At 38.9% G+C, this 27,126-nt stretch overlaps 1 protein-coding gene across 2 annotated transcripts in view; it reads left to right on the top strand.

The window, feature by feature from the left end:
- Positions 1–27,126, top strand: part of cadm3 (cell adhesion molecule 3) — a 206,648-nt gene that overhangs the window by 62,978 nt on the left and 116,544 nt on the right. The window lies entirely within an intron of this gene.

Here is a 27,126-nt window from a genome sequence, read left to right as displayed (position 1 = left end):
GTAATGTTGTTAAGAAAGGCCATTCGGTAGCCACACGGGCTAAATAAAGGTGACATTTATTATTCATAAATAGCTCAATAATTAGCACATTAGCTTCTTTATGCGCAAGAGTCAATGGAGCAGACAAAATAGCCACCTTGGGCTCTCAGCGGGGACTAGAAGAAATAAACATGCCACAAATATTGCACTGCTTTGCTAGCACAGAAAATGGAGGATTTTAGGGTCCAAGAAGATTCTTCATAAATCTTTGTTAATTACTCCCATTGATGGCGGTAGGTGTTAAATTTAGTTCAACTTAGAGGGCTACAGGTGTTGTTCATGTTCATGTTTCAGTGCTTTTGATTGTGATAAGCTACCAATTTATTTTGATTTAAAGGATTGCCTCCCAGTCAAAATCAATTGGATGTCTATTGCCGCCAATATCTGCAAATGAGTTCATGTTTATCAAAAAATAGATACCTTTTTTTAATCGAAAGCTCATAATGGTTTTTAGTGCTTATAAAACACCTTAGAATGATGCGGATTCTAAATTGTCTTGTGAAAGTATACGTTTTCTTTGATGCGTACAAAAAGTAGTTTTTACAAAGAGTAGATGTCAAGTCTATGAAGGGTTCCAAACTGGCTTTGATGTTTACCTGTATGTTATTCAAAAACCGATGGTTTTTACTCATTTGCTGCCATTGATGCCGTTAGTCACTGCCATTTCAAGTGGATTGGATGTCTATCTCCATCAATGGCAGTAAAAGATGATCACAAGAGCAAATGCCTTTTTTTTTCCCCTCCAAAATTCCACATCTATTTCTTTTACATTTTTTCAACTTGTTGTAACTATAAGCACGGCTCTATTAAGGATAACCTGAAGAATTTTAAAGACTCTGGTTTGCCGTGGTTTGTATTGATGTTTATTTGCTCCACTTCAGACCTGAATGGGATCCACAAATCGGTCCTGAAAGTAAGATTAGATTTCAAAATACATGAAAGGAGACCGGCAGTGCATCTTCATGATGTAGTCCAAATCTAAAGTTGCATTCAAAGCTAGGAAAATGCTCAAAACATTCCGACAGTAGTCAGGGTCTTATTTTGTCCCTAGAGCATTTCTTTGTCGGTGAGGTTATTTAGCACCCAGACGCACAATAAAGGTCTGCAGCATGTTTTATTCATGTTCCTCCCTTTTAGTCAACAAAATTGGACTTCATGTTCCTTCCACATCTTTCCGGATTTTCCCTTTTGTTACGCTACACATTTATAATTCTGGGGTGGTTTTTTTTCCCTTTTACTTATTGCATTGAGTCTGGAAAAGGCGCATTGCTTCTGGCACTTTGGCAGCGTTCTTAAGAAAATGTAAACAGCGGCGTCTGGACAAGTAATTACCTCAAACAAATGACACTATTAGTGCCGAAGTTTGTTTTTTTTCTTACGTTAGCACACTAACACATCAATGTTGTCATTTATCTTGTCAGGCAGTGTACTTTTAAAGCAGACATATTTGAAAAGGTGAACGATTTAAAGTAAAGTTTTAAGTCTGCACTACACTTTCAAATGAAGGTTTCAAAACAAGGGCTACAAAATATAATCTAATATAATCTTTTAAAGTGGAGTTACAAAACAGGAAAAGGGTTTTATATCAAGCCTGGATTTAGTGTTCAAGTTAAGATTTTTTACTGGGAGGTCCTCCACGTTCAAATGAGTTGGAAATACATTCCCATATGATGAGGGGTCAAAGTGGCTAGAATTTCTTGCCGGAACTCCCTGACATAAAGGTCACCGCCGAGCCAAAATATTTTATCATTTTATTTTTTTATGGGGGCGGACACACACGCACACGCACACACAACCCAAACTGGTTTTACACATGCTTTAGGCTACTACTACTACTACATACTGTCACAAGGCATGAGAAACTGATTTTCTCATTCTCATTTCCTCCCATCTAAATGCAAAACATCAATTTTAACTACTTAAGAATATAGGATGTACATTAAAATTTAAGATAATGTAAATATTTACTTTTTTGTTAAACAATAAAGATATAAGTACCATACATTAACCAAAGAAAATACAAATGACTTGCATTATGCACAGTGAAATGTAATATATTTGAAGATCACGCAAATATTGACCTTTAAATTAAAATTATATTGTGCTTGTTGTTAACATTTGTGTTTGGAAATCTGACGTTGGTTGATATCACGGTAAATTCCCATGTAAGGTGACGCGGGATTTACTCGCATCATTGCTTTCACTCATGGAGAGATATCCCGGGAATGAGGTGGGTGGACACTTTCACAAACTTGCCCCTTTTGGCCCACCTGGCGCTCTCCTGGTGAGATTTTATAACTCGGACATTACGACAGTTTTGGTCGGCATCGATGGTCACACTGTGTAGGTCAGATCATGTTTTGTCTCAGAGCCGGTTGTGGGAGTCTTACCGACATCCTAACTGCAGCCAATTCAAGCTCATCAAGACTGTATTCAAGCCCAGGCGATCCAAGAGAAGGGTGCCGAGATATTAACTTGCTGAGCGCCATTCGACACTTTGTACTCTCGAATTTTGTGCATTTGCTAGCTTGTTCGTCTGCCGCCCTTGTTTGGAAATCCCCTACGTTGTGCTGGTATTTGAGTGTATTTATTTTGCTGTCTTATCGGCTCTCTGCCTACTACTTAGGTTAGTATTATCAATCCCCGTCGACCTACTGTCACGGACCCATTGGGTTATTCCCCCCTTTTCCGCGATCGCATTTGTTTTTGTTTGTATTTATCAAACCCTTGAACGCATCCCTCCGTTGCTTTCTGCATTGAGGTACAACCTTATTTCCGCAGTTGCGGACCCTAACATCGGCAACAAAATAAACCTTTTCAAAGATTGACGATGGACTCTCATCGTTGGCTTTACGATCCGGTAGCAATTTAATTTTGTTGTTTTCAGTTTAACTATTTTCATCTTACTATGTTGATAATGTCGATGTTTTTTTTTACCTCTTTTCGTCTTACTACGAAGAAAGAGGAAGTGACGATCGGCCCGTCATGATATTCACGCCATCAGCCTTCGTGCTGTGACCCGGGTATTTAACGCTTGCTTTCACATACACCTCGTCCAGGGAGAGTCCCGGACATTGTACTAAGACGCGACCCGTAAAATGTCCGCGCAATCTCTGCGTCATTCGACCCAGGAAATCGCTTTCACATCCAATTTCTTGTGAGTGATTATTGACTTGAACAATCATTGACTTGAACAAGTCAGGAAAGTCACTTGGAGCCATTTCAAAGCAGCAGTGAAAACAATTGTTTGTAAGTATAAAGTGCACGGCACTGTTTTGTCACTGCCACGATCAGGAAGAAAACGCAAGCTATCACCTGCTGCTGAGAGAAAATTGGTCAGGAGGGTGAAGATTCAATCGAGAATCACCAAAAAGCAGATCTGCCAAGAATTAGAAGCTGCTGGAACACAGGTGTCAGTGTCCACAGTCAAGCGTGTTTTACATCTCCATGGACTGAGAGGCTGCCGTGCAAGAAGGAAGCCCTTGCTCCAAAAGCGGCACCTTAAGGCTCGACTGAAGTTTGCTGCTGATCACATGGACAAAGATAAGACCTTCTGGAGGAAAGTTCTGTGGTTAGACGAAACAAAAATCGAGCTGTTTGGCTACAATGCCCAGCAATATGTTTGGAGGAGAAAAGGTGGGGCCTTTAACCCCAAGTACACCATGCCTACCGTCAAGCACGGTGGTGGTAGTATTATGCTGTGGGGCTGTTTGCTGCCAATGGAACTGGTGCTTTACAGAGAGTAAATGGGATAATGAAGAAGGAGGATTACCTTTAAATTCTTCAAGATAACCTAATGTCATCAGCCCGAAGATTGCGTCTTGGGCGCAGTTGGGTGTTCCACCGGGACAATGACCCCAAACACATCAAAAGTGGTAATGGAATGGGTAAATCAGGCTAGAATTAAGGTTTTCCAATGGCTTTCCCAAAGTCCTGACTTAAACCCCATTGAGAACTTGTGGACAATGCTGAAGAAACAAGTCCATGTCAGAAAGCCATCAAATTTAACTGAACTGCACCAATTCTGTCAAGAGGAGTGGTCAAAGATTCAACCAGAAGCTTGCCAGAAGCTTGTGGATGGCTACCAAAAGCGCTTAATTGAAGCGAAAATGGCCAAGGAACATGTTACCAAATATTAGCGCTGCTGTATGTATATTTTTGACCCAGCAGATTTGATCACTTTTTTCTGTTCACCCATAATAAAGTCATAAAAGAACCAAACTTTATGAAAGTTTTTTTGTGACAAAGAAGTATCTGTTCCAATCACTCTATCAGAGAAAAATCAGAGTTGTAGAAATAACTGGAAACTCAAGAGAGCCATGACATTATGTTCTTCACAAGTGTATGTAAACTTTTGACCACAACTGTAAATCCTGGGATTTAAATGGTGTTCAGGCATACTAGTCCTTCTAAAAAAAAATAGCATATCTTGATAAAGTTAATTATTTTCTGTAATCTACTGATAAACATTAGACGTTCATATATTTTAGATTCATTACACACAATTCAAGTAGTTCAAGCCTTTTATTGTTTTAATATTGATGATTTTGGTAAAAAAGTCAAGGAAAACTAAAAATCCCTATCTCAAAAAATTGGCATATTTCGTCCAACCAAAACAAAAAAGTGTTTTTTAATACAAAAAAAAGTCAACCTTCAATTAATTATATGAGCTATGGACTCAATACTTGGTCGGGAATCTTTTTGCAGAAATGACTGCTTCAGTGTGGCTCGGCATGGAGGCAATCAGCCTGTGGCACTGCTGAGGTGTTATGGAGGCCAAGGATGCTTCGATAGCGGCCTTAAGCTCATCCACAGCGTTGGGTCTGGTGTCTCTCAACTTCCTCTTCACAATATCCCACAGATTCTCTATGGGGTTCAGGTCAGGAGAGTTGGCAGCCCAATTGAGCACAGTAATGCCATGGTCAGTAACCATTTACCAGTGGTTTTGGCACTGTGAGCAGGTGCCAGGTCGTGCTGAAAAATGAAATCTTCCTCTCCATAAAGCTTTTCAGCAGATGGAAGCATGAAGTGCTCCAAAATCTCCTGATAGCTAGCTGCATTGACCCTGCCCTTGATAAAACACAGTAGACCAACACCAGCAGCTGACATGGCACCCCAGACCGTCACTGACTGTGGGTACTTGACACTGGACTTCGGGCATTTTGGCATTTTCTTCTCCCCAGTCTTCCTCCAAACTCTGGCACCTTGATTTCCAAATGACATGCAAAATTTGCTTTCATCTGAAAAAAAGTACTTTGGACCACTGAGCAACAGTCCAGTGCTGCTTCTCTGTAGCCCAGGTCAGGCGCTTCTGCCGCTATTTCGGGTTCAAAAGTGGCTTGACCTGGTGAAAGCGGCACCTGTAGCCCATTTCCAGCACACGCCTGTACACGGTGGCTATGGATGTTTCTACTTCAGACTCAGTCCACTGTTTCTGCAGGTCCCCCAAGGTCCAGAATCGGCCCTTCTCCGCAATCTGTCAATCAAATGACCGGATTTTTATGACACTGTCAGTCAAAATGACAGACAATGAAAAAGTCTAGCGCAACCTCTGATACCACGGTTACTGCCTGTGAAGTAGGGTCTCAAGACTGGTGTTAAGTGTTCAAAATATGATGATATTGTAATCCAGTAAATAATCAGCCGCTGCATATTTCTGTTCTTTAAACATTTCTCTCCTTCCCATTAAACACACGGCTCAGTTTTCCACTGTTGTATCCAGTAACGTGTCCACTTTTATTTACCATCCTCGCGCCGTCAATAAAGCAACTCCGGACCATTGTAAAGGGGCTACTGCTTTGTTTATGTGTTACATCGGGAAAAGCAGCAGTGGGAGATTAATGAGCTCATTAAGTACGGCCGCTGGCGAAGCGTCATGTGATACAGTAACAGTCAAGTTGGTTTGCTGTCAGTGTGCCGATGTTGAAAAGAAATAGTGAAACAACCGACTGCATTCTCAGATACATTGGGAACAGCAAAATTATTTTTTTTTATCTTTATATGTATGAAAACGTTTGCGTTCAGTCTGTAAGGGCGCAAAGACCCAAAATCTGAATTTATATGATGACATCATCAATTTGTATTACTCAGCACCAGCGCGAAATAGCAGGAGGACGGCATAGATGGAGTTTTGCAGTGGGGGGGCAGAAGTGTTATAATAACTATATGGGGGGATGTTCTACAATAATTCAAAGCGACTTGAGTGGTCTTACCGTAGCAGCTGGCTTCATCGCATCTTTCGGTATGGAGCCTGGCTTGACTCAAGTCGTAAAAATGAAGCAATAAAAAAAATATGTTGCCTTAAAGCTGGCTTTTAGGAAGCCAAAGACTCCAATCAGCGAATTGGTCAGGGATGGATAACATGTCTATTTCACAATGAGCTGAATAATATGCTGAGGGATGAACCTATCATGTTTAGGTTGCTTGTGACATTAATCGTGACTGTACTTCTGCGGACGTGTCACATTTTGCACAGTGAATGGTTGACAGATATCTATGCATGCATGACAATAAGGATTACGACTAGGGTTGTTCCGATCATGTTTTTTTGCTCCCGATCCGAACCCGATCGTTTTAGTTTGAGTATCTGCCGATCCCGAGATTTCCCGATCTGATTGCTTTTGTTTGCTCCCGATTCAATTCCAATCATTCCCGATAATTTTTCCCGATCATACACATTTTGGCAATGCATTAAGAAAAAAATTAATAAAACTCGGACGAATATATACATTCAACATACAGTACATAAGTACAGTATTTGTTTATTATGACAATAAATCCTCAAGATTTCATTTACATTATTAACATTATTTCTGTGAGAGGGATCCACGGATAGAGAGACTTGTGACTTTGTATATTGTGACTAAATATTGCCATCTAGTGTATTTGTTGAGCTTTCAGTAAATGATACAGTGGCCATCCCAAATGCATGATGGGAAGTGGAACAATGACTGTGCATAGTGCTACCAATTGATATATCTTCTCTGTGTTGGGAAATAACATAAGGTGTTAAGACAAAGGTCAACTGCCACCTTGCTTCCTCACATTACTTCCCATGATATTTCTGATCAAAGGGAGAGGGATTGCAAGGCTTTAGCCAATTAAAAAAGGCTCCAAAGGCTGCCAAAATTCCCTCTACTCATTTTGCGCTGCCTTTTATCTCTCTGTATAGGTAAAACGGCGTCATTCCAGATTGAGCGCGACAATGAGTGAGAGGCTCTTGCAGCGCATGCATTAATTGCGTTAAATATTTTAACGTGACACATTTTTTAAAAAATTAATTGCTGCCGTTATCGGGATAAATTTGATAACCCTACCTTAAGCCTACGCTAAAGACTCTGGATGAGTATAACATATTATGTCTGTATCGTTAAATACAATTAGAAAACAATTTAATTAAAAAATATATATATATTAAAAAAAGGCATGGCCGATATTTTTTTGCTGATTCTGATACTTTGAAAATGACGTGATCGGGATGCCGATTGATCGGGACATCTCTAATTACGACGGTCTAAACTGCCACACAAAAAGGTCAGATATGACTAAAAATTTGGATTTGAGGTCCAAAAATTGCCAAACTCTTAATATTATTTTAAGTCTGTGTTAGTTGACCAAAACATGGATGCCAGTTTAAATAAAGGCCTGAAACTGTCTTCCAACTTTACAGAAACCTTTTGAAGACTTGAACTTGTCTTTGATGTTAATGTGTACGCCAGGTTCAGTGATAGCAAAGCAGTCCTGCTGCAGCGGCACCAGGAGATTAATTAGCTCATTAGTGACAGCTGCTGCACAGAAGTCACATGATACAAGAAGCTTCAATGTTCTCATGTACGAACGTCTTTGAGCGGAAGTGGGAGGCTGGCGCTCACCTTCTACCTGTTTGGATGCAAAAGGGGCAGTGAGGCTCATTTTAGACCTTTTCAGATGTTCATCTGAGTCAAATTCCTCCTATAATTTGTGTGTTTTGTTGCCAGTAATGTGAATGTAATACAGTAAGTGATGGTTACTTGAGGTTGAAGAACTTGAGTCTTTATCATGGCATGTCACCATAACATGGCAGCCAAAATTGTAAAATGCTCAGGGGCTTGTTCAGAGACTTCATAATGTATTGACTGGACACAATGCGCGGGGCCGATTCGTAGGGGGTCGAGCTCCTTCAAATTTGACCGAGTGGAAACACAAAGAACTTTTCCCGTTGAAAATTCTTGTGAAAAAATGCTTAAATCCCAGAATTCTTTATAGATATTGACGTAAAACAGTCTTGATTCTCGGTTTAAAAAAAAAAAAAGTGCAGTGAGCATTTATTTTACGCAAATATTGCAAACTATGATGCTAGTCAGTAAGCAAATTAGCAGCTGCCAAATGTAGACAGAGCTTTTTCCCTTGAAAATTCTTGTGAATAAATGCTTAAATCCCTGTATTCTTTATAGATATGGACGTAAAACTGTCTCGATTCTTGGTTAAAAGCAAAAAAAAAACAAAAAAACGTGCAATTAGCATTTATCTTATGTAAATATTGCGAACTATGATGCTAGCCATTAAACAAATTAGCGGCCGCCAGATGTAAACAAAGAGCTTTTGCCATTGAAAATTCTGGTGAATAAATGCTTAAATCCCCAAATTCTTTATTGATATGAATGTAAAACAGTCTTGATTCTTGGTTGAAAGCAAAAAAAAAAAACTGGCAGTTAGCATTTAATTTACGGCGGAAAACATAGATAAGACTGAAAAATCAGTTTCTGCTCTTGCACTCCTCTTTAAAAGAAACTGCTGTATTTTAAGCCAAAACAACTGTTGCTTTTGATAGAACAATATGTCTATATGCTGCCATAGCAGATTCGTGCTGCGTTAAGCCCCCAAACTATTTTTAATTTGCCCGTTTTACCCTGAAAACCCCCGTTTACAGACGTCGCGCAACCATAATTGTTTCAACCCAGCCATGAAAACAAGGTAAGTAATTATATCTATTATTCAAAATGTCTGTCATTCTCACCTTAGAATTAATTGATGTCTAATATTAGAAAAAAACAAATTACTTTAAATTAGGGCTGTCAAAATTATCGCGTTAACGCGCGGTAATTAATTTTTAAAATTAATCGCGTTAAAATATTTGACACAATTAACGCACATGTCCCGCTCAGACAGTATTCTGCCTTTTGGTAAGTTTTACAGCAAGGTTTTTTGTGCTGTCTAACAGCGAACTCTTGTGGTCACTTTGCGACATGGTTTATTGCTTTCTTGCCAGTTCAATATGGCTGCACGACGTCTCGGGCTGACGCCTACATTCTAATGTTGTGCTTATATGACCCTTGGACAAGATTTGTCCGTAAGTATGGTTGTTGTAAAGAATGTACATATTATGTTAGTAAGCGAAATGTTATATTTTTTGTATGAGACGCTTTTTGTTTATGTTTAGTGAACCTGTATAGCGTGCTAAGCTAACGTTGTTGCTAATGCAATGCTTGTGTACTTTTTTGTTGTTGTTTCACTACGGTCTAAAGAGGACAATGGTTTGAGGCCATTTTATTAATAAATCAGATGAAAAAGGAAGAAGTCTGATTATTAAGGCGTCGTTCACTAGCTGTCTAGCTTTGGAAAAAGTAGACGCTTCGGAGTGAGGACAGCATAGACAGATTTAAATGACAGTAGAGTGAAATGCCCACTACAGTCCTTATGTACCGTATGTTAAATGTATACTGTATATCCATCTTGTGTCTTATCTTTCCATTCCAACAAATTATTTTACAGAATATATACATAATTTACAGAAAAATATGGCATATTTTATAGACGGTTTGAATTGCGATTAATTGCGATTAATTACGATTAATTAATTTTTAAGCTGTAATTAACTCGATTAAAAATTTTTATCGTTTGACAGCCCTACTTTAAATAAATTATTCACTCGCATGTTTTAAACTTTTAAACAAATTACGTCACAATGAAAAAAATGGCGTATGTAAAACAGTCACGGATATCTACCTCATAACTATCTCTAAATTGTATTTTTTTTTGTTACTGTCGCATTTTCCCCGATATGTTAGATGATAAATCATCTCAACCACTCCTTGATGTCTGCGATATTTGCATTGCGACCCTTGTTATATGACCATGTTTCACCCATAAAATCCCCCAAAAATCCAGTTGTGGCCATTCACAGCTGTGTCTTCACACTCGGTGATACATGCGACATGGAGTTTTTGGAAAGAAACAAGGTAAGTGCGCGATAATATCTCGTTAAAGTCATGGCGTCTGTAATTCTGTTCTCGCGTGCTCTCACCTCCATATAGGGTTTTGCTGTTTAAAAAACATTTAAAAAAAAAAAAAAAAAAAAAAAAAAAAGCCCTCCTGTCCAAAATTTTTCTTCCCCCTGAAAATTGAGATTTTAAGCTTTCCAATGATGTATCACACATGCATATCGGACAATTTTGAAATTGGGCCAAATTGGGGGTCTCAGAGCGGAACTTCAAGTCACCTGAGTGTTTTCCGCCTTACGTAAATATGTTGAATGTGCTATTAGTCTTTCAGTCACTGTGCCGGCCCCCTCAGTACAACAAAGAGCTTTTTGCGTTGAAAATTCTTGTGAATAAATGCTTAAATCCCTGAACACTTTATAGATATGGACATAAAACAGTCTCGATGCTCGGTGAAAAGCAAAAAAACGGGCAATTAGCAGTTATTTTACGTAAATATTCCGCAGTATAATGCCAGTGCGGTAGCGGCCAATTTCTCCCATTGATTTTTTTTCACAAAGTTTCAAAATGCATGCATGCATGGTATGAAAAATATAATAATTACCTAGAATCCTCGAACAAATCACTTCTGAGACAATCCTTCCTGTTTGTATGCAGTACAGCTTTCGTACTTTTTCCAACCTAAACCCGACGTTTTACCCATGTGACCGAATACTAATTAATGAAGCGGAGTTTGGGACGTCGCCCTTCGGAAAGGCGTGACACATTGAATGTATCATGTCAATTATTATGAAGTCTATGGCTTGTTTTTTGAAAAATTCATCTCATCAACCCAGTTTCAAACAGGTAAATTAAATTTGATATGCATGTTTATTGTGAGTAGATCCTCTAAAAAGGTTTAGAGAAACCATGCCTAAGAAGAAATAGGAAACCTTCTATTTAGGAAGGTAGGAAGCAGTGAAGTTTGATGTCTCACCCTAAACACTCAAGTCTATTAATAACTCAGATCATGAATTTTGGGGGGATTTAGCCCCTGAATCCAGGGTCACTTAGCTACATAAAATTTGGGTGGCATATACGTATATCATAAATATAGCCATGAAACGTCTCAGGAAGTCGTTCTAGAAAAACTCTGATGACTCGCCATAAAAAAAGAACTGCAATAATAACTCAGCTCATGATTTTTGGAAAATGTAGTCCCTGAAGCCAGGTTCACTTAGCAAGCTGAAATTTGATAGACATGTCTACCCTGAGTAGAGCTACAACAAGTCTGAAGAATCCAAAATGTAGAGCAAGTCTGTCGTTTTGCTATTATGCAGCAAAGTTGGATTACTTTACATTCGGAACTAGCGTAATACCTCAGTTCATTGGTTATTTGAAAATTCAGTCCTGAAGCCAGTTTGGCGAAGCACCATAAAATTTGTTAGACATGTCTACCATGAGTAGACCCACAAAAGTCAGAAGTGATTCCTGAAAAGGCACAGGAAAGTCTGCCATTTTGCTCTTAAGCGGCAAATTTTGATGACTTGCCATAAAACAATTTTTTTTTTTTTTTTTTAACCGAGCTTCTGTAGCCTGTTTGGCATAGCAATATGAAATTTTAGTAGACACTACTACTGTGAGTAGAGCCATAAAGTCTCAGGAAGCGTTGACTAAAAAGGCAGAGGAATTCTGACATAAATTGCCCAGTGTTGATGATGTTTGAGTGCATAAATCACAGTTCATAGATTTCTAAAATTCAGCCCAGGACAGCAGCTTGACTTACCAACATCAAATTAGGTAGGCATGAATATCATGCATAAGTAGAGCTACAAAAGATGTCTGAAGAAGCCATGTCAGAAGAGACACTTGAAATCTGCCGTTTTGGTTTAAATTGGCCATTAAATCTTAACCATTTCCAGGGGTTGTTTTTAAGATGATTTCCTCCTAGAGGTGTTTTGCTACCAAATTGGAACAATGCACATTTGTCAGACAAGCAATGCTTAATTACGAAAAAAGTTTGGTTATCGTCAAGGCATGTGGGCATAGCGAGGCGGCGAAGTTTGCCGACTCGCCGTAATACTCGGAACTCCTTGGCGTCACATCCGCTCATGTATTTCTTCGTTTCCTTCTCATCTTTTTCCTTTTCATTGCAACTCATCTTCTTCTCTTGCCCACCTGGCGTTCCAGTCCTCTCCATTCGTTTGTTCCAAAGTCTTTTATCCGCATCTTCCTCCTCCTCTGGCTGTTTTAGCATACACTCTGTGCTCCTGTGATGCCAATTATATTGACTAGAGGAAAAAAAAGAACGCTAGTGACTCTAGTGAGTATGTGGGGTAGGTGGGGCGTTGGGGGGGTGCGATTGATGGGTTGGATTGGAAAAGGCGTGCGTGTGTACACACACAGTATCACAGCGGCTGATGACCAAATGAAGCGGCGGTAGGCGATGGAGGCTGAGCGTGAGAGAAAGGAGGAGGTTGATGAAAGAGGGCGAGCCGGGATGGGAAGAGGATGGAGAGAAATTGGAGGCGAGCGAATCTGTCGGGGAGTTGTAATAGTCTGCCGTCGGCCCACCCGAGGGAATCCAGACACTGCAGAGGAGGAGGAAGAGGGTAGTGGTAGAGATGAAGACGGCCGAGAGACAAAGATGGCCAAGAGTTTATGTGTTGGGAGCGTCGGTCAACTTTGCTTAAAACATGCCTTTGATCTTGCAGGACAAACCAACCAGTGGAGAGAGAAATATCTCGATATTTATTTTACATCATTTAAAATTTCTATTAATTAATAGAAACATGCTTTTTTGGGCTGTTTTTTCCGTGTTATTAGATTAGGTGTTTTTAACTAATGTGACTAAATAATTGTCCAATTAATTAACTGAAAAATATAAGGATGCAAAATTTCATAGATGCATAAAAGATTTTAAAATTACATTTCTAAATGATTATTGTAGTTGAATAATACAGTGGTACTTCGACATACGATCGCTTCGACACACGATCTTTTCGACATCCGACATAAAATTTGACTTGCCATTTGTTTCTACATCTGACGACAAGCTCGAAATACGACGATTTGTGACAGCGCCGCAGTTTCTTTGTTTTGCCGGAAGACGGTCGCATGGCGGATTTTCTTGTGAGAGAAATCAACACTGGTTCCAAGAAGGTTAGTGCAGGTGTGGAAAAAAGGAAAAGGTGACGCTTACCATTGAAATTAATATGGAAACGAAAGAAAAATATTAGCATGGTGTGTGCATCCGTGAACTGGCCCGACAATATGGCCGTAGAATGTCGATCACGATTGTCCTCCTCCGACCTCCGTTCGCCAGTCTTTATAAGTTAAGGTGACAGTTATTACTGTGGTAACATCGCCAAAGAAATCGCCAGCCTCGTCAGGTTTCTAATCATTTATTCCATCAACTTGTGCAACACAACACGCCTGCTCTCCAGCGGCCAGCCAGCAACAAAACATTAAAAGAGAAAGTAAAATAGAGCACACTATCTCACAGTCACATTAGCTACGCGGTGCGTTCAGATACAGCAAAATACGTCTGCCACATTAGAACACGATTCGTTACATTATTACAGGAATTATTAGTATTATTATATTTATTTTCCAATTTTTATCTATAATTTATGTGTTTTGCTATGTGTTACTGCAGTTTGTAATAGTACAAGCAGTATTTATTAAGCATTTAGCGTAGGTTTTCGGGCTGTGGAACGAATTATTGGAAATATAATGTATTCTTATGGGAAAATCATGCTCGACATATGACCATTTTGACTTACAAACATGGTCCTAGAACGAATTTACGTCGTATGTAGAGGTACCACTGTACTTTTATTGTGTTTAAATAGTTTGTTCAAACCCCCGCACACCAAAACCCTTGCATTTCATTTTATGAATTAAATGTATTAAATAATTGATCTATTTGCAAATTATAATTTTGTAAATAAAAAAGTGCAAACATTCTTATAATGCACATTTTTAATGTACAATTATTTATTTTGTGTATGGCGGAAAACACTCAGGTGAATGGAAGTTCAGCTCTGAGAATTCCAATTTGGCCAAATTTCAAAATTGTTCGATATGCATGTGTGATCGTCATTGGAAAGCTTAAAATATCAATTTTCTGGGGAAGAAAAATTTTGCACAAAAAAAAAAGAAAAGAAAAAAAGGGTTTTGCTGTTTAAAAAACTTATCTGGAGGTGAGAGCACGCGAGAGCAGAATTACAGACGCCATGACTTTAACGAGATATTATCACGTACTTACCTTGTTTCGATCCAAAAACTCCATGTAGCATGTATCACTGAGTGTCAAGACACTGCTGTGAATGGCCACAACTGGATTTTTGGGGGATTTTATGGGTGAAATATGGTAATATAACAAGGGTCCAGATTCAGAAATCGCAGACATCAAGGAGTGGTCGAGATTTTCTTTTTCATATATTTACCCTTTTAAAGTTTTTTTTTTTCAATTTGTCTGTGATTGGATCGATTATTTATCATCTAACATATCAGGGAAAATGCGACAGTAACAAAAAAAACAATAAAATACAATTTAGCGATAGTTATGGGGTAGATATCCGTGACTTTTTTACAGACGCCAATTTTTTCATTGTGATGTAATTTGTTTAAAAGTTTAAAAAATGCGAGTGAATATTTTTTTAAAGTTTTTTTTTTTTTCCAAACAAAATAGTGGACATCAATTAATGATTCTAAGCTAAAAATGACAGACATTTTGAATAATAAATATAATTACTTGTTTTCATGGCTGGGTTGAAAAAAAACGGTTGCACGACATCTGTACACGGGGGTTTCCATGGTAAAACGGGCAAATTAAAAATAGTTTGGGGGCTTAATGAGCCATGAATCTGCTATGGCAGCATATAGACGTATTGTTCTATCAAACACAACAGTTGTTTTGGCTTAAAATACAGCAGTTTCTTTTAAAGAGGAGTGCAAGAGCAGAAACTGTTTTTTCAGTCTTGTCTGTGTTTTCCGCCGTATATACTTTCCGCCGTACTTGTGTCAAGTAAGTTATCGTATATTTTGTTTAAAAATTCCTTTCCCATTTGGGTGTAATTTTCACGAAATTGTTATTTGATTGTTTGATTGAGTATACAGTACAGGCCAAATGTTTAGACACACCTCATCATTTGTGTGTTTTCTATATTTTCATTACCATTTGCATTGTAAATTCTCACTGAAGGTAATAAAACTGAATGACCACGTGGAATTATGTACTTGACCAAAAAAAGTAACTGAAAACATTTTTTATATTCTACTTTCCTTAAAGTATCCACCTTTGCTCTGATTAGGTTTTTGTACACTTTTGGAACTCTCTCGATGAGCTTCAAGATGGTCACCTGAAAAAGATTTAACTTCACAGGTATGCCTTATCAGGTTATTTTTTATTTATTTATTTTTTTAAAATCAGATTTAATAGGTGGAATTTCTTGTTTTTTTAATGGGGTTGGGACCATTATTTGCATTGCATTGAACGAGGTGTGTCCAAACTTTTGGCCTGTACTGTGTGTGTGTGTATATATATATATATATATATATATATATATATATATATATATATATATATTAGGGCTGTCAAAATTATCGCGTTAACGGGAGGTAATTAATTTTTTTAATTAATCACGTTAAAATATTTGACGCAATTAACGCACAAATGCCCCGCTCAAACAGCTTAAAATGACAGCACAGTGAAATGTGTACTTGTGTTTTTCGGAGTTTTGGCGCCCTCTGCTGGCGCTTGGGTGCGACTGATTTTATAGGCTTCCGCACCAATGAGCATTGTGTAAGTAATTATTGACATCAACAATGGCGGGCTACTAGTTTATTTGTTTGATTGAAAATTTTACAAATTTTATTAAAACGAAAACATGAAGAGGGCTTTTAATATAAAATTTCTATAACTTGTACTAAAATTTATCTTTTAAGAACTACAAGTCTTTCTATCCATAGATCGCGTTTTATTGTATATTGTATTATTGTTATAATAAAGAAATACAGTACCAATGTACCATATGTTGAATGTTTATGTCCGTCTTGTGTCTTATCTTTCCATTCCAACAATAATTTACAGAAAAATATGGCATATTTTATAGATGGTTTGAATTGCGATTAATTCCGATTAATTAATTTTTAAGCTGTAATTAACTCGATTAAAAATTTTAATCGTTTGACACCCTAATATCTATCTGTCTGTCTGTCTGTCTGTCTGTCTGTCTGTCTGTCTGTCTGTCTGTCTGTCTGTCTGTCTGTGTGTATATATATATATGTGTGTATGTATATATATGTATTTATATGTGTATATACTGTCTATACATATAAATGTATGTACAGTATGTATGTATATGTATTTTTGTATTTTATATATTTTCAGAGAGGTATTAATTGCACACAATGAATTTAAAAAAGACGCCAATTAGATATTATGTCTGTTTGAATGAATAAGAAATGCCATAAACAAACAAAAAAATCTCATTTAATATTTACAAATGTTCTGAACAATCATTGTGAGCTATTTAAATAGGTTCAAGTGAAAAATCAGTGAAAAGTATTTGTGTACATGAACAATTTGAGCAACCCTCCATAAGGAATGCACTTATTTCATTTGTAGTTTTGTTTTAAATAACAATCCAATATCATCAATACTCTATAATAAATGACACTCCCCGTAAATGCAACTACAAGCTCTGAGAAATTAACATTTTGAAACATTTCAGGACATTTGTGCTCTGCTTTCCGACTGTATCTGAAGGCGACATGGTCCTCGCCTTCCAAGATCGACATTCCTGTCCACAACTGCAGTGCAAATGTGCTCTGTGATTAATTTAGTTTTCCTTTTTTCCCCCCTTAAAACTATTCCCCCTTGCTTCAAGCTAATGTGCCATAGTCTGGGGCCTTTGACTGAAATGCAGTAATCGGTCAGCGCATCTCAGGGCGTTTTATTGGAGGAAAATGACTTCTTTGCTTCTTTTATCAAGCACTAAGTGCCTTTTTTTTCCCTCCGCCCACAGACGAGAAGTACATTTACATCTAGACGGCAAATACATTAGATAGCACGCGGTGGGATAAAACGCCGCCATGATTGATGATTATCTGCCGTTTTTTTCTTTGATAATTAACTTAGATTCATAACATCATTTACATGCATTAGAGCCTTGCTTACAAGTTTCGTGTGCACTCGTTGATCCGCGGCAGCTATTTGTCTTCATTCCACTCGACTTTTGTGAACAAAATGTCTGCTCCTTTTGAAACTGAGTTGGCTGCCTTCTGTTTGGGTTGATAGACCTACTTGGTTTTTTTTGTCACTAAATGACTTTCATTTGAATTAAATGTTTAACAGTTCATTTATTGGCTGCCATTAACGGCAACAGACATCCAGTCTATTTGAACAAGGAGGGCCTAGTGTGAGTACCGTGATATCCGGACTATAAAGCACACCTGACTATCAGCCGCCACCCACCAATTTTGACACGAAAACGGCATTTGTTCATAGATAAGCCGCACTGGACAATAAGCCCCAGCTGTCCTCACTGTAATATGGGATATTCATACCAAAAGATATTAACCGGTAACTTTTTATTTGGCAGCGGCATCATAAGAGTGTCACAAGACCAAATGAACCACCATGAAGCGTTGAACCAATTGGCTGCAAAGCTTCATTTGGCCATCACTGCTCCCTTGGCGCACACAGTCAACCTCTGCTGCTACCTGCTGTCAACTCTGTTGTCGTCCAACATACCTCATAGCATGCCTTGCAGCGCTACAGATGTAAATAAAAAATCCAAATTCATGTTCTGTGCTGATTATTTCTTCAGTTACTCTTCCAGTTGTTTCATTAATTGCTAGCTCTGGTATTTTGGCAACACGTTTGACAGTGGTGCCATAAGATTGTCATAAGACCATCATAATTATGACATGAGCCATTAACATTAATGAATGCTTATGACTGTCGTCATTTTGTGTCATCTGGCAAATGATCTAACTTTTAAATAGATGTAAAAGATCCGAGCTGGACATCCATAGTGTGTTGGTAGTAGTTTGTTGAAGGATACTTAATGACATCTGTCATAAGCATTCATTAATGTCCATAATAGTGTCATAATCGTCTTATGGCGCCGCTTTCAAATAAAGTGTTACCTATTAACTCAAATAAATCAACAAATAAGCCGCATTGGACTATAAGCAGCATGGTTCAAAATGAGCGAAAAAAGTAGCGGCTTATAGTCCGAAAATTACGGTAATCACCGCCAGCCCAGTCCCAGTTAAAATGGATTGGACGTCTATTGGCGTCAATGGCACTGAAACATTCACTGCAAGCCCTCACAGTTGGAATGGATTTGAAACCTTTCACAGTCAATGGAAGCTCATGAGTTAATTGATTAGCAAATTAATCAACATTTCATCATCAGTTAATCATTTAAAGCCATTGTTGAATTTAATTAATTTGTTTTTCTTCTCTTAGCACTGAGTAAAGTTTTAAACCGCCACATCGTGATGTGACGTTAATAAATTAAGGCGCATTACTCTCATCAGTCTAGTCACACACACGCACGCACACACCCGTCACACGCACACAAACGCACATTGTGTAACTGTTACCAAGACTGGACGTCCTTTATTTGAAGACAAACTCCCTCTCTGTCTTTTTGTCGTCTTTTGGCAAGGACGCGCAGTGCTTTGGGAAGTGCTTGTGTGTGAGTGTGTGTCCCTGGAAGCCCCTCAGACGCTCTCCATCTCACACAAACTCGCGAAGCTTTGTGTAGAGAGTGTTCCAAACTTTGATTGAGTCGAGTGTATCGAATCTTCTCCCCCTCATCGTCTCGAATGCATGCCCCCCTCCTGGGACCACCACTGCCCATGTGTGTTGCTAACCACCCCGCCCCCGCCAACATCTCTTGAGGAATTTGGGCGCCTCTTAACGACTAACGAAGGCAACCTTTCAGACGTGGCCCACGTTTGTCACTCCCAATCACTGCACTGGAGATCAATGTAGTGCTGGCGGGAGAAGATAAAGACGACAAGGGGGGGGGGGGGGGGGGGCATTGCAAAGGAGGGAGTTCGTTGGCGTGGGGGAGGGGAGCGACCAACAATGGCTGCTGGAGACTGCCCGAACAATAGCGTTCGGCGGTTTGTCATCGTCTACACACGCCAGACATGGCCAACGTAGACTAATTGACCACTGAGGGCGTTTTTCTGTGCCATTCACGCCATTATCGCCGCAAGCGGTGCGTGTGTGGCGTGGTTCTGTGACCCAACTTGCTGGCTGGCAGTGCAAGACAGAGGACAAGGAATTGATGGATGGTACACAAGCAATAATGTACAGTATACCATCATTTCTCAAGTTCATTATTAATATTGTAAGTCTTACTTATACGGTGATATTAACTCATTCACTCCCAGCCATTTTCACCGGAGCAAGGCCCTTCGCTCCCGGCCGTTTTACTGGATTTTGACTGATTTTGCAAGGCCCACAGATAATTCTGTTCTATTGCTATGGAACCCACCAAAAGAAATATTAGACTCTCTTCTTTCAGCAGAAAAAAAATTAAGTTAATCTTTTTCCATTCTTTAGATATCAGCATTAGAAAATAGCTTAGTTTGAGCAATTTTCCAATTTCTGATGAAAAAACTGAGAAAATTAGCTTTTTGTAAACGCATACATTTCAAACATAACTTTAACACAGCTATTTTTTGCTTTTGTTACATCGCAAACATCTGTATAATGTTTTCCTTTTACAAAATAACATAAACAACCAGACAAATAGAGCTTTTGATAGCAAAGTAACAATTTATTTATACATAACTAACTGAGAGATGACGCTTTGTGGCCGCAACAGCAGGTTAAACTTTTCCCTCATTGCTGCCTGACTCGTAAAGATGTTTTTTTTTTTTAGTCTTTCTTTTATGGTGACCACTGCCTCGTTCGCCTGGGGAACTTGTGTTCCTGGGGGGAACTGGTTTGGCCGTGCGCGTTTCCGTGCAGGACACTGGAGGCTGCGGGGGACGCGAGCATGACAACGCGGGCTCTGCTCGGCGAGCAGCAAGGATTCAACTACGCTGTACTGGTTGAATCGGGTTAGGGGTCTTACCAAATGCGCTACTCCCCTCCAGTGGCCAGTATTATTGCTTTAAAATGGGTCATGAGCTTTGTGCATTCTATCTTAGATACATGGGAATCTATAGATCCCGACTGTCAAAAAAAAAAAAAAAAACACGCAATAGATATATAATACGTTTTTGGGACACTGAAGCAATTAAAAATAGAATGTATTTATACATTTTTGGGAGCAAATGAGTTAATTGAGTAGTGTAGATTTGACTTGTTTAGATGCGCGCTATATGCAAGTAAATTACACTTGGTACGCTTTAGCAGCCTAAACACTTAACAATTCCTGTCACGCATTCACGGATTTGTATTAATATAGCAAGAAAATAAAGGTATACACATGATATAACGGGAGATGCCATAAGAAAGCTCCTTTCACCGCTCCGGTGATAGTCGTTAAAAGAATAAGGGGGAAAAAATGGCAGACTCGGTGTAATTGACTGCTCATTTCTTTAAGTGGCCTATTGGCAGGGCAGCCCACAACATTTGCCAGCACATTAAAGATTTCACTCGCTTTATCTTGTGGGTGTGTGTGTTGTATATGACCCAATTAACCTATTGTTGTTGTCTAGTCTTGTAATTTACGACAAGGCCGTTTTACCTTGAATGAACCCCCTCCCTCTTAAAGAAAACACCCAAAAAAGTGTACTAGTTTAGGCTCTCACTAGCATACGGTGATTTTTGTCGTTGTTTTGTAGCCGTCCCGGTCTTGCCAGTAGGCCAAATGATGCACAGGTCATGACATTGTGCACTTGACATTTTATCCTAGGAAGTCAGTTGGGTGGGTGGCATTCCTGTGTTGTGTGGGCCGGCATTTGTAACGCTGATTCGCGTACGCCGGATTTAGCGCCCTCAGGGATGGATGGTACGGGGGTTTAGCAGGGTGATGGGATGTACCGCGGTGGTCTTGGAGGCTCAGTCTCTTGTTTGGGCTGCCTGATAATCCGGCTTTGTGCAGCGTGAAGACGACACACAAAGTGTCTGTGTTCGGCAAGGGATCACCGGACAAACTCTTACAGACATTGGGAGTGCTGCCGAAAGGGCAAAATTCATTACAGGAAGCAAGAAGCCTAAGGAAGCAACTTTGTTGTTTGTCACATGATTGCTTCATTAGCTGGTCAGCTCCTTATTAGTTAGCAGCATTCTTTTCGTAAACTGACAATAATGAAAATATTTCGTCAACGAACAATTTATTTATGACGATGATGTTACGATGACGAGCTACAAATATGGCTTGGGAGACTAGAACATAACGAGAAAAATGCCAGTTTTCGTCTGACGCGATGACAATGAGACGAAAATACGACATAGTTTCTGTCATATGTTCACGATACGGGACATTTTCCTATTGTACAGGAGTACGTCAGCTTGCATTGTAGCCGTGTTTGGGTCTTGTCACTCGTGTGATGTGCTGCGATCTCCCTCACTGGAGTTTCGGATGTGTTTCAAGCTAGATTAGTTTTATCTTGGCAAGAGAGAATAAGGAATGTTGCTTTAGCCTTTAAAGGTCTATGCTAAGTGATCATCACACATTAAATATAACTTGTCATGTTAGCATAGCATTCTCATTAGCATTGGCATCAAATTTAGCATGACAAACATTCTATCAGAGTGCTTCTAGTTGGGTTTAATTGAAAATAATTTACTGCTTTCTTGCTGAGTTATCATCATCAAAAAGTTGGCGTCCTTGTAGATGCTACAATATGTGCTCATCTGTCTGTTCATTCGAAATTGTTGAAAACCTTTATTTATTTATTCATGGACGAAAACTGGAATTTTGTAGACGAAAACATTTTGAGTAACTGGAGACTAAAACGAGACAACATTTGTGACTAAAATGTCAAAAATATGACTAAGAGTAATAAGTATTTTCATCAAAAAGACTACGACAAAACTAAAAAGTGCTGCCATAAACAACAAAGTTAGTTAGTTTGTTAGTTTGATTGTTTGGATTGGCAAAATCCGATAAAGCCAAAAGGTCGCTGTCAGATCGAGTAAGACATCCAATTGGTTGGAATTTCGTATTTGAGTCATTTGTTGCTTGGTTGTCTTTATAGTTGGTTAGGTTGGATGTTAGTTCTGTAAGTTAGTTTGTTACTCAAGTCACTTTGTTAGTTCATTTGTTGATTGGATGGTATATCAGATGATTTGTGGTGTTGTGGATTAGTTACTGGTTTGATGTTTTTCAGTGGTTTTGTGTCATGACTCATGATTGAATTGTAAGTACAGTAGATTGGTTGGTTGGTAAATGGATTGTCTAATTGATTGATCGGTTTGTTAGTTGGTCGGCTAATTTTTAATTTATTAGTTAAACCGCTAGTCATTCAGGTAGTTGTCCAATAAGTAAGTTAATTTGTCAGATATTTAATTAGTTCGTTAGATCATTAATTAGATGGTTAATCATTTGAAAAGTGGGCTGATAAATTTATTACTGGTTTGACGATATATATATATATTTTTTTAGTTTTTGTGATGGTAGATTTGTTGATTAGTTGGTTGTTTGGTTAATATATGGGTTATGGGTTAATTGGATTGGTGACTTAGTTTGTCAGATTGATCGTTATTATGTATTATTTATTTTTGGGGGGGGCATTTGATTACTGTAATTTCTGGACTACAAGGCAAACCTGGCTATTCTGTAAGCTGCACTATCCCAATTTTACAAGAAAACAGCATTTGTTCAGTTATAAGATGCACCGGACTATAAACCGGAGGTGTCCACATTGTACTATGGGATATATACAGCAAAAGATAGACCGGTCAATAGCCTGTAAAAATCTATATACAGTATAAGAAACACTAGACTTTAAGTCGTTAAGTCGTAGGGTTCAGAATGTGCAAAGAAAAAGTAGCAGTTTATCATTTGAAAATTACTGTATTTAGTTAGTGAGTATAACAGTCAGTTAGTCAGTTGTCTGATTAGTTGATTGGTTAGTTGGGTAGGTCTTTTGTTACTTGGTTAGTTGGTTGTTAGTTAGATTGTTGATAGCTGATTGTTTGGAGGTCTGAACTTCATTCTCTGTAACAATGAGCGTCATAGTTATCCATTTTTGTGAGGCGCATGCTTAGTTTGAGAATTATTTGGCCTTGGCACAGGTCTCAACTGTGTGACATTCCTGTTTTTTGGGGGGTCTTATCAGCTTGCTTTTATGAGGAAGTCGGTGTGGCTTCATTTTTATATATATTTTTGCCTTCTTCTTCTTTCTCCTGTTTGACTTTGGGCATTTTTCAGCGTGCCTGGCTTCCCCTCTTGTGCCGTCACCCTGTCATTGCGCCTCATTGCCGCCATCCATCCATACGTGCTTATGTCTCCTGCGTCCTTCCTTCGCCGTCTCCTCATTTTCAAACTCTTATTCTCTGACTTTTATCAGAGGCCGTGCCCCCCATCCCCACCGAGTCCCGCCCACGCATCACTTCTCCCCTGCTGCCAGCATGCTCTCTTCGTCCGTTTTGATAATGGCGGGGGTCCGACTCTGGGGGTGGTTGTCTCAGCTAACCGTGTTTGACAGGCAGCAGAGGGCGGAATGGGTGTGAGCGGCTGTTGGTGCACTCTCCCGGGGGATGGGGGGAGGTGAACTGTTGAGTAGGGTTGTTTTGAATTTTATCCTCTCTGAAGGGGGGCAGAGGTGAAACAGGAGGCTAAGAGTTTTTATGACCAGAAACGACTGCAGGTGGAGGGTGTTTTTTTTTTTTTTCCCCCCGATTATTTCAATGATCAAGTAGATCTCTTACAGGATATATTTTTCTTACATAATTTAATATATGTAATATATATATATATATATATATATATATATATATATTTTGCCTTTTGTATAATTTATCTTTTAATTCATATTTTACCTGTATATACAATATTTTTCTTATATTCCTAATGTTTCTACTATGTATTTGCATTATGCATTTCTTTTTATTTTATTTTGAAGTTTAAATTTGTTTTAATATTAGTTTCATTTCTATTTGTATTTTATTCATTCTTCAAGCCGCATATCCTCACGAGGGTAGCAGGGGTGTTGGACCCTATCTCAGCTAACTAGGGGCCAACTAACTAACTAGGTTTTGTCCACGCTGAATCGTTGCCAGCCAATTGCAGGGCAGAAAGAGACAAAACAACTATTCACATAGACATGGGGACAATTTGGACTGATCAATCATTCTACCATGCATGCTTTTGCGGTATGGGAGGAAACTGAAGTACAGTGGTACCTCGACATACGAACGCATCAATATACGATTCTTTCGATATACACGTAAAATTTGACTTGTCATCTGTCTTGACATATGAGAAGATGCTCGATATATGACGATTTACAAGTGTCACAATTTCATTGTTTTCTCGCAATACGGCAGCACGGCAGATTTTCACGTGAGAGAAATCATCATTTGTCCCAAGAAGGTTAGTGCAGGTGGTAGTAGTGGTGAAAAAAGGAAAAAGATGGCACTTACCATTGAAATGAAGAAAAACATGCGCGTGGTGCGAGTGAACTTGCTAGACAATACAGCTCACAACATGGATCACAGTATTGTCCTCTACCTACACACCCGCTGTCTCCTCCGACCTCCGTTTGCCAGTAAATTAAGGAGAAAATACAATTTTTTAAATTTGTTATTTATTTATAATTTATTTGTTTCATTCATGTATGTTTATCCTGGAGTGCCACGTCAAATTTCTTTGTTTCGCAATGTTAACCTCATTGTATACACCATTAGACAGAAACGAACTAATGCAAAAACGGGAGCAATTTTAACAACTTTAACAGTCGATTCACGACATTAAATGACTTCCAAACATAGCAAAGGTTACTATGTTTTTTTTTTTTTTTTCAATTGGAAAAAAACATGAAAGGTAACACCAGTTACTTTGCCAAGTAACTAATTACTCTTACATTCAGGTAACTGATTTACTAACTCAATTACTTTTTAGGAGAAGTAATTTGTAACTGTAATTAATTACTTTTTAAAAGTAAGATTAACAACACTGGTCATAGAGATGAAGTCTGCAGAATGAAAAGTGACGAAAGCGGAGATTTATTCTGCCAATTTGTTGCCGAACGCAGTTTGCCTGCCACTATTGCTGATCACTTCTCAGAATTAGCAAAATAAATGTTCCCTGAGTGAAAAATTGCATCGGTAAGTTAATTTTATCAATTGACCTTTTTAAATTTATAATTGGACACACTAACGAACTACCTTCAAGTCAAAGTGAATTGCGAGCTGAAGTGCCATGAAGTGCAGCCATCAAAAGACATGATAGAAATTGCCAAAAGTGCTACATACAATTAAAACAAAAGTCACTGTTAAATTTTAGTAATCATGATGTAGCTGAAGATATTGATTGTTCTTTGATTGCACCAGGTTATATGTTACTAATAAATTTATATTATTTTTAAAAATTGAGTTTTATTTTTGTTTCATTTTGCACACCATTTACAAAGTTGTAAGATTAGTCACCAGTTTGTAAGGGTAAACAGTGACTTATGTTCTAAAAGGACTTCTATGATGCTGGTAACATTATGTTTTTGTTATCATGACCAGACTCTCATTCTGATACGATATAAATTTACCCCCCTATGGTGGCAGAGAGCAACACAAAGGATAGCATTGGGGTCTTTTGGAGGGTAGAGGTGGTCTGTAGGGCACAGATGCATACACACCCCTACACGCACACACCACCATGTAGGCTTACGTGTGGGGTGGGGCTAGTTGGAGACAGATGGGCATAGTTTGATGCTTCTGGGGGGCAGATACAGTGTGTGCTTTTTGTGTGCATTTGTTGCAGGTTTATTTATACATCCAAACAAATCAAACGTGTGTTTAATCACATACATCCTTTATATTTTCCCTTTTTATTACTCCCGCTGTGTGTCTGTGTGTACTGTTTTGGTGTGTTATGTATTTGTCAATGGATGTGTGTTTGTGTGTCGGAATGTGTGTCGCACGGGAATGCTTACTTCCAAGTCTCTGCTTCCGTGTGTGTGTGGTTGTGTGTTTGTGCAATGTAATGTATCACACACACGAGTGCATGGGCCAAGTCAAACACATCAAACTGGACCTCGTCAGCTGTTTTCTTCATCTTGCACCTCTAACACCATCATCATCATCAGTAGTGTCTCTCACACTCACGCACACGCACACACATTCACATACACCTCAATGCAGATAAGAGAAGAAGGCTCATAAATCAGCCAGATACGTCGCTACACTGCCTGATAAATTCTTGGTGTAAAACAAACAGCCTGCATGCAAACTCAGACACATAATAAGATGAAGGGTGTGCGACCCCTTAACACACACACACACACACGAACACATCAGCCCCCACCCCTACTCCTCACGCTATCGTCCAATCAGACGACTCGCTTGTACCCGGCGTTATCGCGGAGGATGGGGAGCCTCAACAGGAGGTGAAGAGCGAGAGAGGATGAGGACGAGGCGGGCAGATGGAGGGTGGGGGAGGAGCAGGGAAGATAGGACTGGGGGGAGGATGGAGACAGAAGAATGGAGAGAAGCAGTAGCAGGAAACGCGTGAGGGCGCTTGGGATTCCCACTGCCCCATCTGTAGTATTGTCTGGAAAGGATGCAGGTGAACTTAATAAAGGCCTGGTCTTTAATGGTTGCAATAAGACTTAGATGTTTAAATAAATGTTCTAACGCATGGCTTTAAATCCTAGTTTTGTGGATCAAAATATTGTTTGGAGACAAGGTTAGAGTTTTAAATTTAGATGTCAAATTAGAGCTTCTAGTGACGCTTCAAGAAGAGTTACAAATTAGACTTTTAAAGCT

The sequence above is a fragment of the Corythoichthys intestinalis genome, chromosome 14, assembly GCF_030265065.1.
Source record: "Corythoichthys intestinalis isolate RoL2023-P3 chromosome 14, ASM3026506v1, whole genome shotgun sequence".
NCBI classification, from domain to species: domain Eukaryota; kingdom Metazoa; phylum Chordata; class Actinopteri; order Syngnathiformes; family Syngnathidae; genus Corythoichthys; species Corythoichthys intestinalis.
This window is presented reverse-complemented; position numbering and strand designations above follow the sequence as displayed.